This window comes from Hypanus sabinus, chromosome 15 (genome assembly GCF_030144855.1).
Source record: "Hypanus sabinus isolate sHypSab1 chromosome 15, sHypSab1.hap1, whole genome shotgun sequence".
In the NCBI taxonomy this organism is placed as follows: Eukaryota; Metazoa; Chordata; class Chondrichthyes; order Myliobatiformes; family Dasyatidae; genus Hypanus; species Hypanus sabinus.
In genome coordinates this window covers 17,361,787-17,382,405 of record NC_082720.1, presented here as the reverse complement: position 1 = coordinate 17,382,405, position 20,619 = coordinate 17,361,787, and the positions used below count along the sequence as shown (strand labels likewise).

Genomic DNA, 20,619 nt, shown 5'->3' with positions numbered 1-20,619 from the left:
CTTCCATAAAATTAGTTTAATATTTTGAAGTTACAAAACATAACAACGTGGACGTCATTCTTTTAAAATCAAGCACATAACTTTTCCGTTATCTTTCCACCCACCTTAATTATGGTGTGATTATTACACAAAAGGTTATTTGCCTCATTAAGCCCGAGCAGACTTCAAGTCCCATTAAACTGTGTTGGGTTTCCTACGTCAACTGTGAGAGGTTAGTTTACAGGTGTGGCAAGTAGTTAGGAAGCACACACAAAGTGCTGGAGGAACTCAGCAGTGCCAGGCAGCATCTAGGAAAAGAGTTGACGTTTCGAGCCGAAAACTGATTTATTGCATGTTGAATCAGATGTGATGTTGGTTCAGTAAATCAGGCAGTAATTGGATTATTGCACAGTAATAGTCTCTTCAAGGCAAGGTGTAATAAATTAGCAGCAGTTCTGATATTTACTAAACTAATTGTTGGGTTGTCATGTGGACATGAGAAGTTGACCTTGGCTTGTATCCACTAGTTGATCGAAAATGGAGCCTGAGGGGTCTTGTACAGTGGATGTAAAGAATATTAGCTAATTTGGTTCAATCTATAGTGAGGTTCTCAAAACGTTAGGAATTTAAGACGATCCAGGTGAAATTGTTTTGAGGGTTAGGAGTCTTTTGAACTCAAAGTGGTGAAAGCAATCTTTTCATATTTTTAGGGCAGTGGAAAATGATCCTTGATTAATAAGGGAGTGAAAGGTGATGGCAGGTAGATTGGAATGTGCAGTTTAGGTTCAAAATAGATCAACCAAAAAAGTCTGTGGAATTATAAAATGTTTAATGGACACACTTACAAACCTAAAGGGCAAAGTGCAGCATAGTTCTCTTAAATCAAACTGCATTTCCACCAGAGCATTAAGAAAATGGAGTATTAGGTCAACATCACAACAACCTAGACACTTGAGAAATTGTCACTGAAACTAACATCAGAACAAAGCAAGGGAGTGGTGTAAACTAATATGGCAGGGGAATGGGAACCAGTATGATAGAGCTGAAGATGAGCCAGCAGGTTTACAAGTAGATGAAGGGTGTAACATGAATGTAAGGAAGGATGAGTCAATGATTGGGTACAAATGCAGACAGAGCAAAGAATTAAATTGTACCACAGAGGCAAAATTCAAAAGGGTGAATAATGCAGGACTGACGGTGCTGTATTTAAAAGCGTGTAGCATTCGGAATAAGGTGGTCGAACTTGAGGCACAATTAGTGATTGGTCAGTATGACATCGTGGGCATCACTGAGTTGTGGCTGAAAGAAGGCCATTGTTGGCAGCTTAACATCTAAGGATATACTTTGTATTGAAAGGACAGGCAGGAAGGCCTAGGCAGTGGTGTGGCTCTGGCATTACATCTTTAGAAAGAGGTGACATAGGGTCAGACAATGTTGAATCTTTGTGGGTGGAGTTAATAAAATGCAAGGGTAAAACAATTATAGGACTCATATATAGGCCTCCAAATAGTAGCCAAGGTGTGGGGTTGAGATTGCAAAGGGAGCTAGAAAAGGCATGTAATAAGGGTAATGACACAATTGTAATGGGGAACTTCAATATGCAAGGGGTTTGGGAAAATCAGGTTGGTGTCGGATTGCAAGGGACCAAATTTGTTGAATGCCTATGAGATGGCTTTTTAGAGCAGCTTGTGCTTGAGCTAACTTGGGGAAAGGGAAATAAAGAAAATTAGAGAGGCATGAGAGAGGAGCTTGCCCAGGTGGATTGGAGGAGGATACTGGTGGGGATGACGGCAGAGCAGAAATGGCTGAAGTTTCTGGGAATAGTTCACAAGACACAGTATAGATATGTCCCACTGAGGAAGAAGTTCTCAAATGGCAGGTGTAGGTAACTGTGGCTGTAAAAGGAAGTTAAGGACTGCATTAAAAGCCAAGTAAAAGGTACATAAGGTAGCAAAATTGAGTGGGAAGTTAGATGATTAGGAAGCTTTTAGAAAAGCTATAAGAAGGGAAAAGATGAAAAATGAGGGGAGACTAGCCAATAATATAAAGCAGGATACCAAAAGTTTTTCATTTATATAAAGAGTAAAAGGGAGGTAAGAGTTGATATTAGACCATTGGAAAATGATGCTGATGCTGGTAGGGGACAAAAAAATGGCAGATGAAATCATGGATACTTTGCATCTGTCTTCACTATGGAAGACACCTGCAGTGGAGATCTGTGAGTGTCAGGGAGCAGGAGTGGGTGCCATTGCTGTTACAAAGAAAAAAGTGCTAGGCAAACTCCAAGGTCTTAGGGTGGGTAAGTCACCTGTGAAAGATAGACTACATCCCAGAGTCCTGAGAGAGGTTGCTGAAGAGATAATGGATGCATTGGTCATGATCTTTCAAAAATCACTAGATTCTGGCATGGTCTTGGAGGACTGGGATTGCAAGTATCACTCCACTCTGTAAGAAGGGAGGAAAACAAAAGAAAGTTAATTATAAAGCCAGTTTGTCTAACCTCAGTGGTTGGGAGGTACTTGGAGACCAAAGACAAAATAAGTCAAAGTCATCATGGTTTGTGTAAAGGGAAATCTTGCCTGACAAATCTGTTAGAGTTCTTCGAGGAAGTAACAAGCAGGATGAACAAAGGAGAGGCAGTGGATGTCGTTTACTTGGATTTTCAGAAGGCATTTGAAGTGCCACATGAGGCTTCTTAACAAGATAAAATCCTATGGTGTTACAGAAGATATACTGGCATGGATAGCGGAATGGCTGACAGGCAGGAGGCAGTGAGTGGAAATAAAGGGGCCTTTTCTGGTTGGCTGCTGGTGACTAGTGGTGTTTCTCAGGGGTCAGTCTTGGGACCACTACTTTTCACATTGTTTGTCAATGATTTAGATTATGAAATTGATGGTTTTGTGGCAAAGTTTGTAGATGATATGGAGATAGACCAAGGGGTAGGTAATGCTGAGGAAGTATTGGGATTGCAGTAAGACTTAGACAAATTAGAAGAATGGGCAAAAAATGGCAGATGGAATACAATTCTGGAAAATGCACGATAATGCATTTTGGTAAAAGGAACAATAATGTAGACTATTATCTAAAATGGGGTGAAAATTCAAACACACAGGTGCAAAGGGTTTTCAAACTCCTCTTGAAAGACTTCCAGAAGGTTAGTTCACAGGCGGAGTCTGTGGTAAAGAAGGCAAATGCAATGTTACCATTTATTTCAAGGAGAATAGAATGTAAAAGCAAGGGGATGATGCTGAGGCCTTATAAGACACTAAGTCAGGCCACACTTGGGAGTATTGTTAACAGTTTTGGGCCCCATATCTCAAAAAGAATGTATTGTCATTGGAAAGAGTCCAGAGGAGGTTCATGAGGATGATTCAGGGAATGAAGGGGTTAACATGAGGAATGTTTGGCAGCTTTGGGCCTGTACTCACTGGAAGTTAGAAGAATGTATGGGGATCTCATTGAAAGCTACCAAATGTTTAAAGGACTAGATAAGGTGGATGTGGAGAGGATGTTTCTTCTTGTGGAGGTATCCAGAACTAGAGGGCACAGCATCAAAATTGAGGGGCAATCTTTTAGAACAGAAGGAGGAACTTTTTTTTAACCAGACTAGTAAATCTGTGAAATGCTCTGCCACAGACTGCAGAGGAGGCCAAGTCCGTACATACATTTAAGGCGGAAGTTGATCATTTCCTGATCAGTCAGGGCATCAAAGGATATGGTGAGAAGGTAGGTATATGGGGCTGAGTGGGATCCAGGATCAGCCAGGATGGAATGGTGGAGCAGATTTGACGGTGGGCTGAATGGCCTAATTCTGCTCTTAGGTCTTATGGTTTTAACTGAGAGGAAACCCTAGGAGTTAGCAGAAAACCATACTGTTCAGCCACTGGGACAATGTGCAATATCTAGAGAGACAGCACAAGTGTTAGAATTGAATCCCTAATGCAGCAGTACTCTCTGCACTATATAGTAGGCTTACAGCTCCACCTAATGCCTCGGCCTGTGGCCTACTCTGATATGAATAGCTTTCACCTTTTCAAGGGGTTTTTAACTGGTCCTACTTAGGTTGTTTCCATGACATTTTAATAATAACTTATTTTATTAGATTCTTGCACCAATAGTGCTGCTTTGTATAGATCAAAGATGATTGAAACATCCTTTGCAACTTTTGAGTGCTAATTTTAAAAGGCTGTCAACGTATTGGCAAACAATCTGTAGACCAGCCATAAAATCAATCTGAAATTTGCATTCTAAATGAGGCAGAACATTTCCTCTAGAGCAGGGGTTCCCAATCTGGGTTTGCAGACCCCTTGGTTAATGGTAAGGCTCCATGGCATTAAATGAGGTTGGGAACCCCTGCTGGAGAGGGACATTCATTAGGAATGGCTGAGCAGACAAGGGTGCTGAGAATTCTTTCAAATTAACTTTACTACAAATTCAGTTGAATTAAATTTCTGAACAATTTCCTATAGTAGTTAGCACAGCACTTTTACAGGTTGGGCATTGGAGTTCAATTCCGACGCTGTAGGGTGTTTGTACGTCCTGTGAACGTGCAGGTTTCCCCCCACATCTCCAAGACACACCAGTTAATAGGTTAATTGGTTGTTGTAAATTGTCCTGTGATTTAGTTAGGGTTTTAATAGGTGGGTTGCTGGGCAGTGTGATTTATTGGGCCTGAAGGTGAATGCTACCTGGAGTTCAGCATTGAGCTCAGTCAGCATTGGCACTTTTTAAGTAGTTGTAAAGACCATCAGCTTCACATGTTGCAGTTGGGAGAGATTATGAGAAGCACCAAGTCATTGACAGTTTCTTTGTTAATGATTATCTAGAAATGACAAAATACCCCTAAAATGAAGTGACATAATTTAATACAATCCTGAGCAGTATTTAAAATTGAATTGACTATTTCTTACATCCTTCACATACACGAATCTTTGTTAAATCTCCGTCTAAATGTGCAATTTATAGGAATTTGGAATAGTACATAGAACAGAAGTCAACATGGCATAGAAATCTGACTGTATCAGCATGAATTCATCAGTCTGATGGCCTGGTGAAAGAAGTTGTCCTGAAGCTTGTTGGAAATGGGTGGCATTTAGAGGAGAAACTTATTAAAAATGTAAAAACACAAAGTGCTGGCAGAACTCAGCAGGCCAGACAGTATCTATGGGAGGAGGTAGTGATGACGTTTCAGTCCCAAACCCTTCATCAGGAGTGAAGTAACATGGGATGGTTGAGGGGGAGGGATGAAGTAGAGAGCTGGGAAGTGAAAGGCTGAAGGGAAATGGGCTGGGGGAAGGTGGAGAATTATGGGAAATAAAAGAGGAAGAAGGGTGGGGATGGGGGGGAAGATTATAGTGAGGAGGGGAAAAAGAGAACCAGACTAAAATTATAGATAGGGATGTGGTAAGGGGGGGGGGGGGGCAGGGCTATCAACATAGGTCTGTCTGAACGTTCATCCCGGCAGGTAGGAGGCTACCTAGGTGGGAGATAAGGTATTGCTCCATCAACCTGCATGTGGCCTCATCTTGACGGTAGAGGAGGCCATGGACAGACATTTTGGAGTGGGAGTGGTCTGTGGAATTGAAGTGTGTGGCCACAGGGAGATCCCGCCACTGCTGGAGGACTGAGCACCAGTGTTTGGTGAAACGGTCTCCCCAATAGAGCACTGGATACGGTATATCACAGTAAAAATGTATACTGGTCAAGTTTAATGACAGGAGAGAATTGAAAGCATGATAATTACAATGTTTCAGACAAAGAAATTCCAGAAACTGATGAAGGGTCTCAGCCAGAACCATCCATTGTACTCTTTACCATAGATGCTGCCTGGTCTGTTGAGTTCCTCCAGCATTTTGAGTGTTCAGATTCCTGCCTCTGCAGATTTTCTTGTTCATGAAAGCATATGTGGATTGGGCAGGCACAATCTTTAGGAGCAACTGATTATTAAGCTATTGATTTCACAAATTTGGAAAATTCTAATTATAGTGGCTATCAGTAACATTTTAATAGCTGAACTAACCAAAACTTAAAGTCAGCAAATCATCATCAGAAGATAGCTGTTCCTTTAAACTGAAACCAACAGGGATTCAAATAGATTGAAAAGGCAAAATCCAAGGAGACAGTACTGCTACTGTAGAAGTACAACTTCTGAGAGCTTTCCTCTATTCAAGACATTTACAGCAGCTTCCATCTGGCAAATGGTATCGTGGCATTAATGCCAGGATCAAGAGGTTCTGGGACAGCTTTTTTCACCAGACCATCAGATTTATCAATATACATTGATCTGATTGCACATAACTGTATATAAAATTACAAACTTAATGTTTGGGCAATATCTTCCCACATTTCCCTTCCTTGATGTTTGTACATAGTGAGATACAACATGAAGATTTTCACTCCCTGTTGTTGAAATGCATGTAAAATAAAAATTCTATTCCCTTGCATAACTGACATTAATCCCAAGAACACTAAAATAACATCATCCACAACCCTCTAATGTCTGAAGGGCCTTCTTCTTACCCATGGTTTATTGGTGATGTAATAAATATGCAATATCTCAGTCCACCCTCTCCAATCTAATCTTGTACTGTGGAATGTTCCTTCCTTCCAGTTATCTTCTTCACCCTCTCCATACACCCCCCCCAATCACAACTCCACTTGATCCTTTGCACTCACGAAGCTGTATTCAAGTTGCACTCTCTGCATGCACTAATACTTACTTAACATTTAGTATTTAATACCTATTATAGTTGATTAGATTTACTTGTTCCCAACAAGTTCAATTTGAATTCAAGCCAGAAGACTTAACTTGAAGTTATTTTGTACTAGGCATACATCTCCAGATATTCCAGAAATGACTTTAAATTGCAGAAATTTCCTGAAAGTGAATTCCCATTTACTTCCCAAATCCTGAGTTAGCAAGTTTTTTGTTTACCAAGGGTCCCCATTACTACTTTCACATCATGGCCACAGGGCTGAAGTACTTGACCCCTCTGCTGAGCTGGGCTTGGATCAAGAACCCTACCCAAGGCTTTATGACTCAGCACATTATTTCAACTATTTTATGAGTAACAATGATCACAGTGACACTGGTTATTGGCCTCCATTCTTCATCTGAGCAATTTTTTTTTATCATTTTTTGGAAATCCCACTCCTCAGGCGGCCTTGCTGATCAAAAGGGACCCAAGCTCTCCCTGGAAATCTTGGGATTTCCTTCAACCTTATTTGCTAATTACATCTCATACCCTCAAGCCTGTTTTTAATTACTTGTCCTTGACAACCAACACATGCTTCCTTTTTCTTAGCCAGAGCCTCAAAATATTCCCCATCAACTAAGGTTCCACGTTTACCCTTCACCCTAATAAATCACCCAATTGGCCTCTGCTAATTTAATTTAGTGCAAATACAAGGGAAGGTGGTAAACACCAGTACATTCAGAAGTGAGATGGCAGCAGGGAAGTTATTCCTAAAACACTGAGTGCGACTTTAGGGTACTGTACCTCGATGGCAAGAAAGCATGTGATGGGGCATCCTGTTGCAGCCCACTCCCCGGGATTTTAACTCAAATTTGTAATATGAAGTAATACCAGTAAATACAACTGTTCTGCATTTCTAGAGCCATCCATTATAAAAGAAAAAACTAAAGGCATATTGCACATCATCCATTGTTTATTTGTACAACAGGCCACTGATGTTGCAGATCTTTACTCTGGAATATTCTTAGAAAGCTTCACACTGGTTCAATTTTAAGTACACAGGATGTCTTCCAACACCTATGGCAAAAAAAAAAATACATGGTACAATTAGCGGTGGTTCAAAAGGGTAGAATTTCAAAATGACTGGTGATCTGCCACAAAGAACTGGGACCAAACTCAAGGCAGTTTCAGCTTTTAGCAAAAACTCACCTGCACCAAAAGTTAATGCAGTTCAACTTAAATGGCAACAGTTGGATCACAACATCCAGATTGCATCAGTAATTCTGATCCTGACTGTCACCCTATGTTACCAGTGATATTCCCTAGAAAGACAAAATGTCACCATTGTATGTGATCAGTTTCATAGGACAATATTAAAACCAATGATCAATTCTGACCGCTTATTCACTCAATTTGTGCAGTTTTCTGAATAGCCCTTTGTACACACTGGCATGCATATAGCTATCTCAGTCAGCACAATTGAGAACTAACATTTTGGAGTTTAGGTTGCACTAATGGTGGGGAACTAGAGAAGCAAACACTTATTCCAATTATTTTGCATCAGAATGTCTTTATTTATACGCTTGCAGATAAGTGCACCCAAACTTAATCTAGATATTTAACACTTCTAACAAAGTGTATATAAGGAAAAAGCTGACAGAAAGTAGTAAGAATTCCAGAAGATCCATACAAGGCACTTGATAATCAATACTATAAACACATTTGTAGCCCTAGTACAGCTCCTGGTCTTCAACATGTTAAACAGAAAAGTGACCAACAAAGACTGCCAAACAAGGGCACTGTTACCTGGATGCAAGTAAATACATTAGATTCCAGTTAATGGGGACACATTGGGACCAGTACATTCTGGCCCAATTAAGTAGCTGCCCAAATTAGCAGTTTCATGGAAATAGTAAAAGGTAAAATGACAAATGACAATGATTTAACTGAGTAATAATTAATGTATTTTTGTACATGTATTATGTACAGAAATTAGAACACTATGATATGTCTATTGTACTAGTTCTTAATAGTTGTTGGAATAATTAATCTGCCATGCATGATCAGCAGACACCTAGTGCCTTCATACAAAGCTTTAGAAAAATCACATCCTCCAAATGTTCCATTTTCATTTAACATTCAAGATGATTGTTTATATCTTCAGACAACTTGCAAGTAATGAAATTGTTTTATTTTCACTCTTGAATGCTTGAAATCATGTTGAGCAAAACTATTCAGAATTGCTTATTTCTAATGCTCATTGAGAAACAAACATGCAACTGACACTAGGTAGAAACTATTCAGAATCAGGTTTAAGATCATTGGTATGTTGTGGAATTTGTTAATTAAGCAGCTTAGTGTTCCAAATAAAAGGGAATCAGTTATTTTCACAATTTAGTTTATATTCTTTAAGAGAAGTCCCAATAGCCCATTAACTGGAATCCATGGTGGTATTGACCTGACTAGTCCAAGATAAAGCTAAACCATCTAATATATGCTGCATTGATTTGTCAGAAAGCAAAGATACACGTGTTACAGGTCTTTAAGTCGGGCCACTGTGGAGGATTGAAGCCACTTCAGCCCGTGCCAAGTCCTGTTGATGATCTCCCAAGAATGATTATCATAGCCAGGGCAAGCCTATGCCACGATTGTACTTACTTGGTAATGCAACCTAACAATCTCATAAGCTACTAACAGTTAATAACAAGCATCCTGTTGGCTACAAAAGATCAGCTGTTGAAGCAGTTTTTGTTCACTTGAAGTTGCACATATGTATAGGTTACTAACAAAACGACATCTGGAAAACTGGATTCAGTATTGCTTATAAGGATGCTATGCATTGGAAGCAGTTCAGTGAGTCATCCCCAAAATATTTGGAAGGGACAAATATCCAAGATTGGACAGTCGAGACAAATAAACCCCAGTTCAAAAAACTGTGTTGCCACAGGGTGTCTGTAGAGGATGCTCAAGAGAATAAAAAATAGTGGGTCACCATTTAAAAAAATGCCACCCATTTAAGACAGGAGCTGAAATTCAGACTATTGCATATTTCTTCCCTCAAAGGCAATGCCTCTATTTTTAAAAAGGAAAGTTACAGTAACCAGTTGGGAAGAGTTGAGGTTACATTCAGATTAGCCACAACCTTACTAAACAAGTGAACATTACAGATTGTCCACCTTTCATCAGATATGAAATACAATCACTTTTAGTTGCGTAATTATAGAAGTTACCTTCGCTTGCACCTTGAGCTGAAAGCATCAATCTTTTCAAATAGGTTGCTACATCCTGAAGATCAGAAAAATCAAATTAATAATCCACAGAGCACACCACTAAAAAAAACTATACGGTAATAAATAAAATATCTGCACTGAACACCCTGTCCAAATTACAATAATGACAGTGATAACTTAAAAGAGTATGACAAAATCCAGTGATTGATTTACAGTACTGTCTTAGGCATCCTAGGACTTTTGCAGAGCACTGTAGACGGAACAGTCAAAACATGTACAAACCAGACACCCCAAGTACTTTGCTCACCCTCTGTAGGATCTAGTTTACTCTTTTAGACACTACACTGTGCAAAAGCTTTTAAAATAGCATCAGTTGAGTGTGTTCAAAAAGCAATAATTTTTGTTCACTGATAGATGGCGAGAAAAGAAATAAGCAAAAGACAATTCGTAACTGTTTTTGCAGATATGGTTTTATGTGTCCCATTATCCAGAATCCACTGTAGTTGCTATAAAAGTGGCAGACAAAGCTGATCTTTTGACTTCCATAACAATTGGCCACAAAAACAGATCCAAGTCATGAAGGCAGGAGATGAAATAGAGCTTACCCAAGCTTAAAAGAGCTTCACGTAAGTTGCATTTCTACTAAACAGAAGCCCACCTGAAAACAAAAGAGCAATAATGTTAATGTCTGCTGCCACAGCCTGGACTACTGTTACTCAGTCACCGCCCACTATTTATGCCGGTAACACAAACCACAACAGCCAGTATCATCTGGGGCCTTACAAGTGTTAGGATCAGCAACACTGGCACTATTAGTGCAAGGAAGCCACATGCAATTGGAACAGATTTGTACATTTCAAAATTTCCCCCAAGTATAACAAGTTTCTGAGGCAAAAATATTTCAAAGCATTATTATTCAGTCTGTCATGTTTACTAGTGTAACACAACTACAACACACACTATCCCACATTGTGCTGGAATGATAATCAGATAAAGATTTAGTTGTGCTCAAAGGCACAGATCTGATAACAATCCATGACCAAAGGAAGCCACTGTATTTGGACAGTGAGATTAAACTGACAGCAACTTCAGTGGCCCAGCCAGCACTCATACCCCCTCTGAATCTCTATAGTTCTTGCAATGGCCTCTCAGAACTGCAGAACTCAACAGGAATCAGTGGTGCATTAACACTGGCCGATTGCTGTTTTGCCAGATAGTAAAACCCGATGCAGTACTTCTTGAAGACAGGCTAAAACAAAATGTGTATCAAAGCTACTGGTAAACCAACAGACAGCCCAACTATTGTTAAACACCGATTTGATATACCCCCTGCTTCACTGAGGTGAACTTTCCCAGTTCCCTTAGAGTAGATCATGTTTACAGCATCTATAGTACTAGACCAGTGGGCAAAACCAAGCCCTGAAGTTTTCAAGATCAGGTCAAAAGTGTAGAACTTTACTGTAAGAAACATAATGCACGTGTAACTCACCTGACTCCATTCAAATGACCCCTGATCTGTGACTGATTTAACATGGTGCAGATGAATTTCTCCATACAACTGAAGCTGGTTCTTCAGTGCAAGCATCACCTCGGAACTATCCAGGGTCTCAATGTAGCCACTCTACAGATCAGAATGACAGAAAGGATCACTCCATAATATTCAGGACAAAAACTGAATAGTGCAAATTAACTGCAACAAATGAAGCCTCAAGATTCACTGACTAGTAGCTACAGTCAGTGCATTTATAGTTGTGGTCACCTATGCCAACTAAAAACCAGACACTTAAATGCCTTGCAACAAAAAAATTGTATCACAAAATGTAGCCATAGTAAAAGCACAGCTGGTCATGTATGCAACCTGACTAGGACCACTCATACGGACAAATACAGTGGCCCACTCAAGGATGCACAGTGCTGCTCAGGCCTATCATTAACCATCACCAGAACAGCAACAGTTAACTGCCAGGGTAAGAGAACAGCACTATTCATTTGCCAGTGGAGTAACGCCAGCACAGTCACAACACAGCACTGAGCAGCTGACTTATCACTGGGGAAATTAGAAGCACCATCTACCAAATCAGGTCCCCCTCCCCCACTGGGAGTGGAGCAAACAGTCCACAAGTGGAGCTTGTGGAATCCTTCAAGTTACTGGCCCTTTTCTAATTATGCCCTCGATGGTGGGTAGGCTGATGCCAATGCTGCACTGGAGAGTTTTGACAACCCATTTAAAAGCTCTCCTGTCTGCTGCATGCAGTTTCTATGCCATGAGGTAGCAGGACCCGAGTATGTAGTTGCACTTAGCCCAGCTCTCTTCAGCCTCCTCAAAGCAGAGGTGCTGGAGAGCTTTCCTATAGAATATGCTCTGGGACCATGAGGCTCCTCGACATGTGCACTCCCAGGAACTTGCAAATGCCATTGCTGTGCTTTTTGTGAAATGCATTTTTCAAACATCAACAAAAAAACATTTAACTATATCCAGCCTAAACAACAATTCTGTCTCACCACTGACCCCTCATTAATCCACATCAATATTGTGCACTTAAGTTTTGTTCAACCCCATTACCCAGGCGTTCATCCATTTCAAGACATAAATTTCACTTTTAAAACTCCAGAGGGACTCCCAACATTTAGCACGCCACGGACTAATACCCTAAAGCAACATGTCTGTTGGAAACCCCTGCCCTAAACTGTTATTCTTTAACCCCATAATAAAAATCCACAGTACTGTTTCAAGGAAAATGTAGCAGCTCACAGCTCTAACATACGCAACCAGACTACAACCACCTTAAATTCTCAACATAATTCAAATTCAGAAGTTCAGTGTCGAAGCACTGTAACAGCTGGATTCACGTTTGAGCATTCTGTCCTGACATTTGACAATTAATAGTCCAATATGCATAAGCAAAAAAAAACTTTCCAGCACTCCGAGGTAAGATACGAACTAGATCACGCTTCTCAATCTAAGTGGCCCAAATCTCATGACCGGCGCCAGGGTGATTAGGCGCAACATGCACATCAATCAGTCTGTTCACCCCTCTCCACGTGAATAGAGGCGGTCAGTGCATTATACAGAGGCGAGGCACACGTCCTGGGCTCCACCGACAGGCCCGACGCCCCTCGCCATCACATATAACAGGAAATCAGGTTGCATCCACTCCCCGTCACCTACTCTAGCGCCCTGCTGGGGCCGCACCTGGCCGGGCCGGGCAGCCCAGCAGACCCCCACACCACACTCACCTCCACACGCACACACAACCGCAGAGAGGGAAATGGCCGCGCCCCTGCGTCTCGTTATATAACCCGCTCCGACATCGCGAGATTTCCCTCGTGACGTCACTGCGTCGCTCGCTCCGGCCACGCTCTGAGGAGAGTGCTGGTGCGGTCTCTGAATTCGAGGTGGTCGCCTTACTCAGGGTTCATCCAACATGAATTAAAGTTACATCCCCTCAAATATGATAACTTCTATTTCCCACTGATTGACTGTTAGACTGCTAACGTGACTCCATTTCCATAAAGCATCATTGGTGTCAAAGAGAAAACGGTGGATGAGGCAGAGACTCATTTCAGGGTGCTGGTTCTGGCTTCTCTTTCCAGTCCTGAGGAAACATTTAGACCGGAAATATTGACTGCTTATTCCCCTCCTTAGATGCTGCCTGACTAGCTGAATTCCTTCAGTTAAATGTCATTTCCAGCACACAAGCGTAAAGTAAAACAGTTTTTACTCCTGATCTGAGGCAGCTCAAAAAAATTAGAGAACATAATAATAAATGAGCACAAAAATATAAATACACAAGGTAGCTTATATGCTGCACCTGCCCATTCATCTCCTCCCTTACCACCGTTCAGGGCCTCAAACAGTCCTTGCACGTGAAGCAACACTTCATCTGTGAATCCGTTGGAGTTGTACATTGTATCTGCTGCTCCCAATGCAGCTTCCTCTGCATTGGTGAGGCCCGACGCAAATTGGAGAGCCGCTTTGCCTAGTACCTCCACTTTATCTACCAGAAGCAGAATTTCCAGCTGGCTAACCATTTTAATTTCTGGCCCCAGTCTTGTTCTGTCATATTAGTCCATGGTCTACTCTTTTCCCATGACGAGAGTGGAGGAGCAACGTCTCATTTTCCATCTAGGTATCCTCCCACCTGATGCATTGAGTACTGTATTGATATCAATTTCTGACAATTATTTTTTCCCTCTCCCTTCCCTCTGGCCTCTTACCACTTCTCCTCATCTGCCTAACACCTTCCCCTAGTGCCCCTCCTTCCTCCCTTTCTCTCTTGATCCACTCTTCTCTCCTATCAGATTCCTTCTTCTCCAGCCCTTTACCTTTCATAAGAACATTGGAAATAGGAGCAGAAGTAGTCCGTCTGGCCCATTGAGCCTGCTCTGTCATTCAATAAGATCATGGCTGATCTGATTTCTCACCCACCTGCCTTTGACGATCACCTTCTAGCTAGTCCTCCTTCCCCTCCTCCCATCTTTTTATTCTGGTGTCTTCCCCCTTCCTTTCCCGTCCTGAAGAATGGTTTTGTCCAGAAACATTGAGTTGTTTATTCATTTCCATAGATGCTGCCTGACCTGAGCTCCGCTAGCATTTTGTGTGTACATACAGTAAATAGATTATATATCCATAAAGTGACACAAGACATAGGAATGTCTGTAGGTATGTGTTGCTTTAAATATCCAGCATCTACAGATTCTTTTGTACTCTTCCCCTGCAAAAAGCGTTTCCACAAGAAGCTGGCATCTATCATTAAGGGCTCTTAGCATACGGGACATGACCCCTTCTTATTACGTATTTACACTAATCTTGTCCTAATCCATTTTACTCTCTCCACATTTCCATCTGCTTCCCTTTGGTCTCAACTCACATTCTATCATCCACTTACAAAATCAAGGGCAACTTCAAGTGGCCAATTAACCTATAGGACATTACAAACACAAGAAGTAAAAAAAGAATTGGGGAGTTGATTGGGGAAAGAGATAAAGGGTTGGAGAAGGTGGAATCTGAAAGCAGAGGACAGAAGACCATGGAAGAAAGGGAAGGGAAGGAGTACTGGGGGAAGTGATGGGCAGGTAAGGAGATAAGGTGAGAGAGGGAAACCGGAATGGGGGTAATTACTGGAAGTTCGAGAAATCGATTTTCATCCTTCAGTTTGGAGGCTACCCAGACAAAATATAAGGTGTTGTTCCTCCAACCTGAGTGTGGCCTCATTGCGACAGTAGAGGAGGCCATGGATAGACACGTTGGAATGTGAATGGGAAATAGATTTGAAACAGGATGCCCCCAGGAAATCCCGCTTTTTGAGGCGGACGGAGTGAAAATGCTCAATGAAGCAGTCTCCCAATCTACATCGGGTCTCACTGATGCAGTAGGGGACCCCAACACACTCACAGGTGAAGTGTCGCCTCACCTGGAAGGATTTTTTGGAGCCCTGAGTTGTAGTGAGGGAGGAGATGTAGGGGCAGGTGTGGCATTTGTCCCGTATGCAAGGATAAGTGCCAGGAGAGAGATCAGTGGGGAGGGATGAATGGACAAGGGAGTCATGTAGGGAGCGATCCCTGCAGAAAGTGGAAGGAGGTGGGGGCTGGAGGGAAAGGTGTTCTTGGTGGTGGGATCCCATTTGAGATGCTGGAATTATGTGCTGGATGTGGAGGCTTGTGGGGTGGTAGGTGAGGACAAGAGGTACCCTATCTCTGGGAGGATGGGGTGAGGGCAGATGTGCAAGGACTGGAAGAGATGCGGCATTGATGATGGAGGAAGGGAAGTCCTTTCATTTGAAGGAGGAGGACATCTCAGTTGTTCTGGAATGAAAAGCCTCAACCTGAGAGCAAATATGGCACAGACCGAGAAACTGAGAAAAGGGAAAGGCATTTTTTTTTACAAGTGGCAGGGTGGGAAGAGGTATAGTCGAGATATACAAGCGACAGAGGAAGGAAACCCATGGAGGTCACAGGATGAACATGATATAGAAACAAAGAAACATAGAAAACCTACGGCACAATACAGGCCCTTCGGCCCTCAAAGTTGTGCCGAACATGTCCCTACCTCAGAAATTACCAGGGTTACCCATAGCCCTCTATTTTACTAAGCTCCATGTACCTATCCAGGAGTCTCTTAAAAGACAGTATTGTATCTGCCTATACCACTGTCGCCGGCAGCCCATTCCACACACTCACCACTCTCTGAGTAAAAAACTTACCCTGACATCTCCTCTGTACCTACTTCCCAGCACCTTAAAACTTTGTCCTCTTGTGTTAGCCATCCCAGCCCTGGGAAAAAGCCTCTGACTATCCACATGATCAATGCCTCTCATTATCTTGTACACCTCTATCAGGTCACCTCTCATCCTCTGTTGCTCCAGGGAGAAAAGACCGAGTTCACTCAATCTATCCTCATAAGGCATGCTCCCCAATCCAGGCAACATCCTTGTAAATCTCCTCTGCAGCCTTTCTATGGCTTCCACATTTTCCTGTAGTGAGGCGACCAGAACTGAGCACAGTACTCCAAGTGGGGTCTGACCAGGGTCCTATTTAGCTGCAACATTACCTCTCGGCTCCTAAACTCAATTCCACGATTGATGAAGGCCAATACACCATATGCTTTCTTAACCACTGAGTCAATCTGCACAGCTGTTTTGAGCATCCGATGGACTTGGACCCCAAGATCCCTCTGATCCTCCACACTGCCAAGAATCTTACCATTATTACAATATTCTGCCATCATATTTGACCTACCACACTTCACACTTATCTGGGTTGAACTCCATCTGCCACTTCTCAGCCCAGTTTTGCAACCTATCAACGTCCCGCTCTGACAGCCCGCCACACTATGCACAACACCTCCAGCCTTCGTGTCATCAGCAAACTTACCAACCCATCCCTCCACTTCCTCATCCAGGCCATTTATAAAAATCACGAAGAGTAAGGGTCCCAGAACAGATCCCTGAGGCACTCCACTGGTGATCAACCTCCATGCAGAATATGACCCGTCTTCAACCACTCTTTGCCTTCTGTGGGCAAGCCAGTTCTAGGTCTGGCAATATCAAAGCAATATCTCCACATAAACAGCAGCAGTGATCAAGATTGAACCCGGGTCTGTGGTTCAGTGAGGCAGCACCTCTACAAGCTGCCACTGAGCTCCATTTCCTGTTTGCTAGGTAAATTCAAGGCATTAAGACTTTCACCTTTGAAGGCTATAAATAATAAATAGGCAAGTGGGGCTAGTACAGATAGGTTAATTGGCATGATGGGCTGAAGGGCCAGCTTCTGAGGTGGACAACCATATAACTCTATGACTATATGATGTTGACCTCCTCGTCACTTTAAAAATTGTGTCTATGATAGATTCCTGCTCCGGGAGAAGTTCTCCCCCCTCTGCCAATCATGGTTCGATTTACAGTTCATGAGCTGCAAAGACTGGTTGGCTCGCTGTTCAGCTCTCCTGTTGTGCTACATGGGGAGTACACATGTGGGGTGGTGGGTGGGGGTATTGCATTATTGCGTGCATGCTGTCTTGCCAGAGTGGCAATATGGACTAGGTGTCCAGGAGCATGTTGCAAGACTCAGAGAGAGATCACAGGGTTGCTGGAGGTGGATGAGATGAGGGCAGATTATGTCAGAGAGAATATCGGTGGGATGCGTAGGGTTGGATACCTAAAAACTGATGCTGCTGAAAACATCCAGAAGTTCAGGCAGCTCCTGTGGAATGAGAAAGTTACAAGTCTGGGTTCCTTCGTCCCAGGTCTGAAATGTTAATTTTGTTTCTCTTCCCACAGATGCTGCCTGGTCTACTGAGCATTTTCAGTACCTACAATTTTAATTTCAGATTTTTGATTATGGGATCATGGATCCGGGCGAGGTTTGGTTAGATGATCCAGTGAGATGTCAAACTCTTTGGCACTGATGGCAAATGTTGAGTGAACGAGTTCTCTGAGGGAGCTAAATTTAAAGTTCAAGAGAACTATGCGAGAAATGGACTTCTTACTCTTCACCCGTGGTATTAGTAAATTCAGGCCCGAACACTCCGGTTAGAATCTTTGTCTGTGTCAGAGACCTGCAGCAGAATTTAACTGAAATGATGTGAATCATTAGCAGTCACTGTGTGTGCCCATTTACATCTATGAACTAGTGAGTTGCATAGAGAATGCCCATGGCCTTCTCCTCTGGAGTACGAGAGAGAGTAGAGGGTGAGGGAAAGAAGGTAGTTCTTTTCAAGGTGGTTGTGGTTCTGTTGGAGTCTGCGATCTATGGTTCAGACTATGGTTCTTTGCAAGCAGTGGAGTTTTGGCCTAGTGCTTCGCCAGATCCAGGAACGGCCTGGAAAGCATGTGCTATTGGAGCTGGGATGTCAGAGTTCGGGGATTGGCCCTGTAGGGAACCCCATTCAATGCCAATTTCACCTGCTGAAGCATTGTGAAAGATGAACACCAAGTCAGCAGACAGTGTGTTTGCTAATTGCTGGCTACTGTCGGAGAAAGACCCCTGTACTTGAGCTATCCCTCTCTGTCTCTCTCTTTGGATGGAGAGAGAGAACCTGTTGGTCCTCGAGACTTGGGGGGCTCGGAGAAGTAACACAGTAGATTGTAATATCAGAACACTGAATTGCGGGTCTTTGCAGGGGCGATCTCTCTCTCTCTCTCTCGATGGAGAGAGTGAGCCTGTCTGAGATGCCGAAGTGCAGCGTTGTGAACTGTAGTTTGAGGGACTCTGGATCAATGGGCTCTTCGATGTTTCTGCTGCTGTTGCATGGTGGGTTTGTGGGGTGAGTCAGTGCTTCTGCCGTTGGGGGGGGGGGGGCAATGTTCTTGCTGCTGCTTGTGCAAAGTGAGAGAGGAGGGGCTTTGGGGCGTTGATGTTGTTCTATGGAGTTTCTTTGTTTCATGGATGTCTGTGAATTGGAAGAATTTCAGGTTTTATACTGTATATGTACTGTATTAATAGCAAATGTATTGTGAAACTTTGACAGAAGGAGAATGAGGGGGAGAGATAGAGGAAGGACAGTGTGGACAGAAGGGGAGAGAGGGGTGGAGGACAGAGAGTACGTGCATACACCTGGCATTTGAATTTAATAATATTTAATAATAATTTAATTTAATAATAATATTAAGGAGACCTCTTTATTAGGTGCCTCCTCTAAATAATAATGTGGCCACTGAGTGTATGTTCATGGTCTTCTGCTGCTGTAGCCCATCCACTTTGATACAAAGTGTAACCTTGGATATTAAGCACCCAGCTATCATCCTCTTTCACCCATGATTCAGTGATGCCGACAACATCATACCTCTGCAGCTATACTGCAATTTCATCAATCTTATTCCATATATTCTGCGCATTCAAATATAATACCTTCGGTCCTATGCAACACACACAAAATGCTGAAGGAACTCAACAGCATCAATGGAAAAAAGTACAGCCAACGTTTTGGGCCGACACCCTTTAGCACTCCTACATCTGCAGAATTCCTCTTGTTTATAATTGGACTCTTACTCTGCAAAGTCGCTTCCAGGGATGCCTACCCTGAAGAAGTTTAAATTTTCCCTTGAGTCCAAAGGGTCTCGGCCTGAAACATTGACTATATTTTCTTCCATAGGTACTGCCTGGCCTGTTGAGTTCATTCCAGCATTTTGTGTGTGGTGCTTGGATTACCAGTATCTGCAGATTTTCACATTTGTGATCTTCAGTCCTATATTCACCTTTTTTGATTTTCTACACCTTTTACATTGCAGCTCATCCCGGTGACTGGAATTTTGCCCTTTCAACAGGCTGTCCTCAGTACAACATTTCTTCTCTTTGTGAACCTGCTACTTCATCTTCAGCACTATTACCCGTCCTTCCTATGATACTTCTTGCATTGAAAGATACGTAGCTTAGGGCACTAGTCACACCATGGTCAACCTTTTGATTCCTAATTTGGTCTGAGGTCATACCTGCCTCCACGACCTCTCCACTAACTGTTCTGGCACTCTGCTTCCCCCTGCAACTCTAATTTAACCCCCACTGTGCAGCATTAACCAGCCTGACCACTAGGATATTAGTCCTCTTCCAGTTCAGGTGCAAACAGTTCCTTCTGTACAGGTCTCACCCTCCCTGGGAGAGTTCCCATAGGGATTCTGCTGTTCGGGATGTGCTTCCATTGTAGGTATGTAATACTGCTAAGTTACCTAACTGACAGACAGACAGACAGACATACTTCATTGATCCTGAGGGAAACTGGGTTTTGTTACAGTCACACCAACCAAGAATAGTGTAGAAATACAGCAATATCACCCTGTGAAGGGTCAACCCACGGAAGGCTGCTGGACCAGACAACATCCCTGGTAGAGTGCTCAGAGGATGTGCAGACCAGCTGGCAGATGTTCTCACTGACATCTTCTACATCTCCCTGAGCAGCACCACCGATCCAACGTGCTTCAAGGCTGCCACCATCATCCCCGTGCTGAAGAAGTCTTCAGTGTCCTGCCTAAATGACTACTGTCCCGTTGCACTCACATCCACCATCATGAAGTGTTTCGAGAGGCTCGTCATGAGGCATATCAAGACCCTGCTGCCCCCCTCACTGGACCCCCTGCAGTTTGCATACCGTCCCAACCACTCAATAGACAACGACATTGCCATCACCATCCACCTGGCCCTAACCCACCTGGACAAAAAAGACATGTATGTTTGAATGCTGTTCATAGACTTCAGTTCAGCATTCAACACAATCATCCCTC

The 20,619-nt window shown here is 42.8% G+C and overlaps 1 long non-coding RNA gene and 1 other non-coding gene across 2 annotated transcripts; both read right to left on the bottom strand.

The window, feature by feature from the left end:
• Positions 1-4,827: 4,827 nt before the first annotated feature.
• On the bottom strand, positions 4,828-13,222 carry LOC132405324 (uncharacterized). Its single transcript, XR_009515818.1, has 6 exons — positions 13,142-13,222; positions 11,394-11,525; positions 10,510-10,562; positions 9,905-9,959; positions 7,884-7,996; positions 4,828-7,751 (listed from the first exon to the last, which is right to left on the bottom strand). It is a non-coding gene; the product is annotated as an uncharacterized LOC132405324 (long non-coding RNA).
• Positions 11,751-11,956, bottom strand: LOC132405748 (small nucleolar RNA SNORA74). Its single transcript, XR_009515953.1, has one exon. It is a non-coding gene; the product is annotated as a small nucleolar RNA SNORA74 (small nucleolar RNA).
• Positions 13,223-20,619: the final 7,397 nt, after the last annotated feature.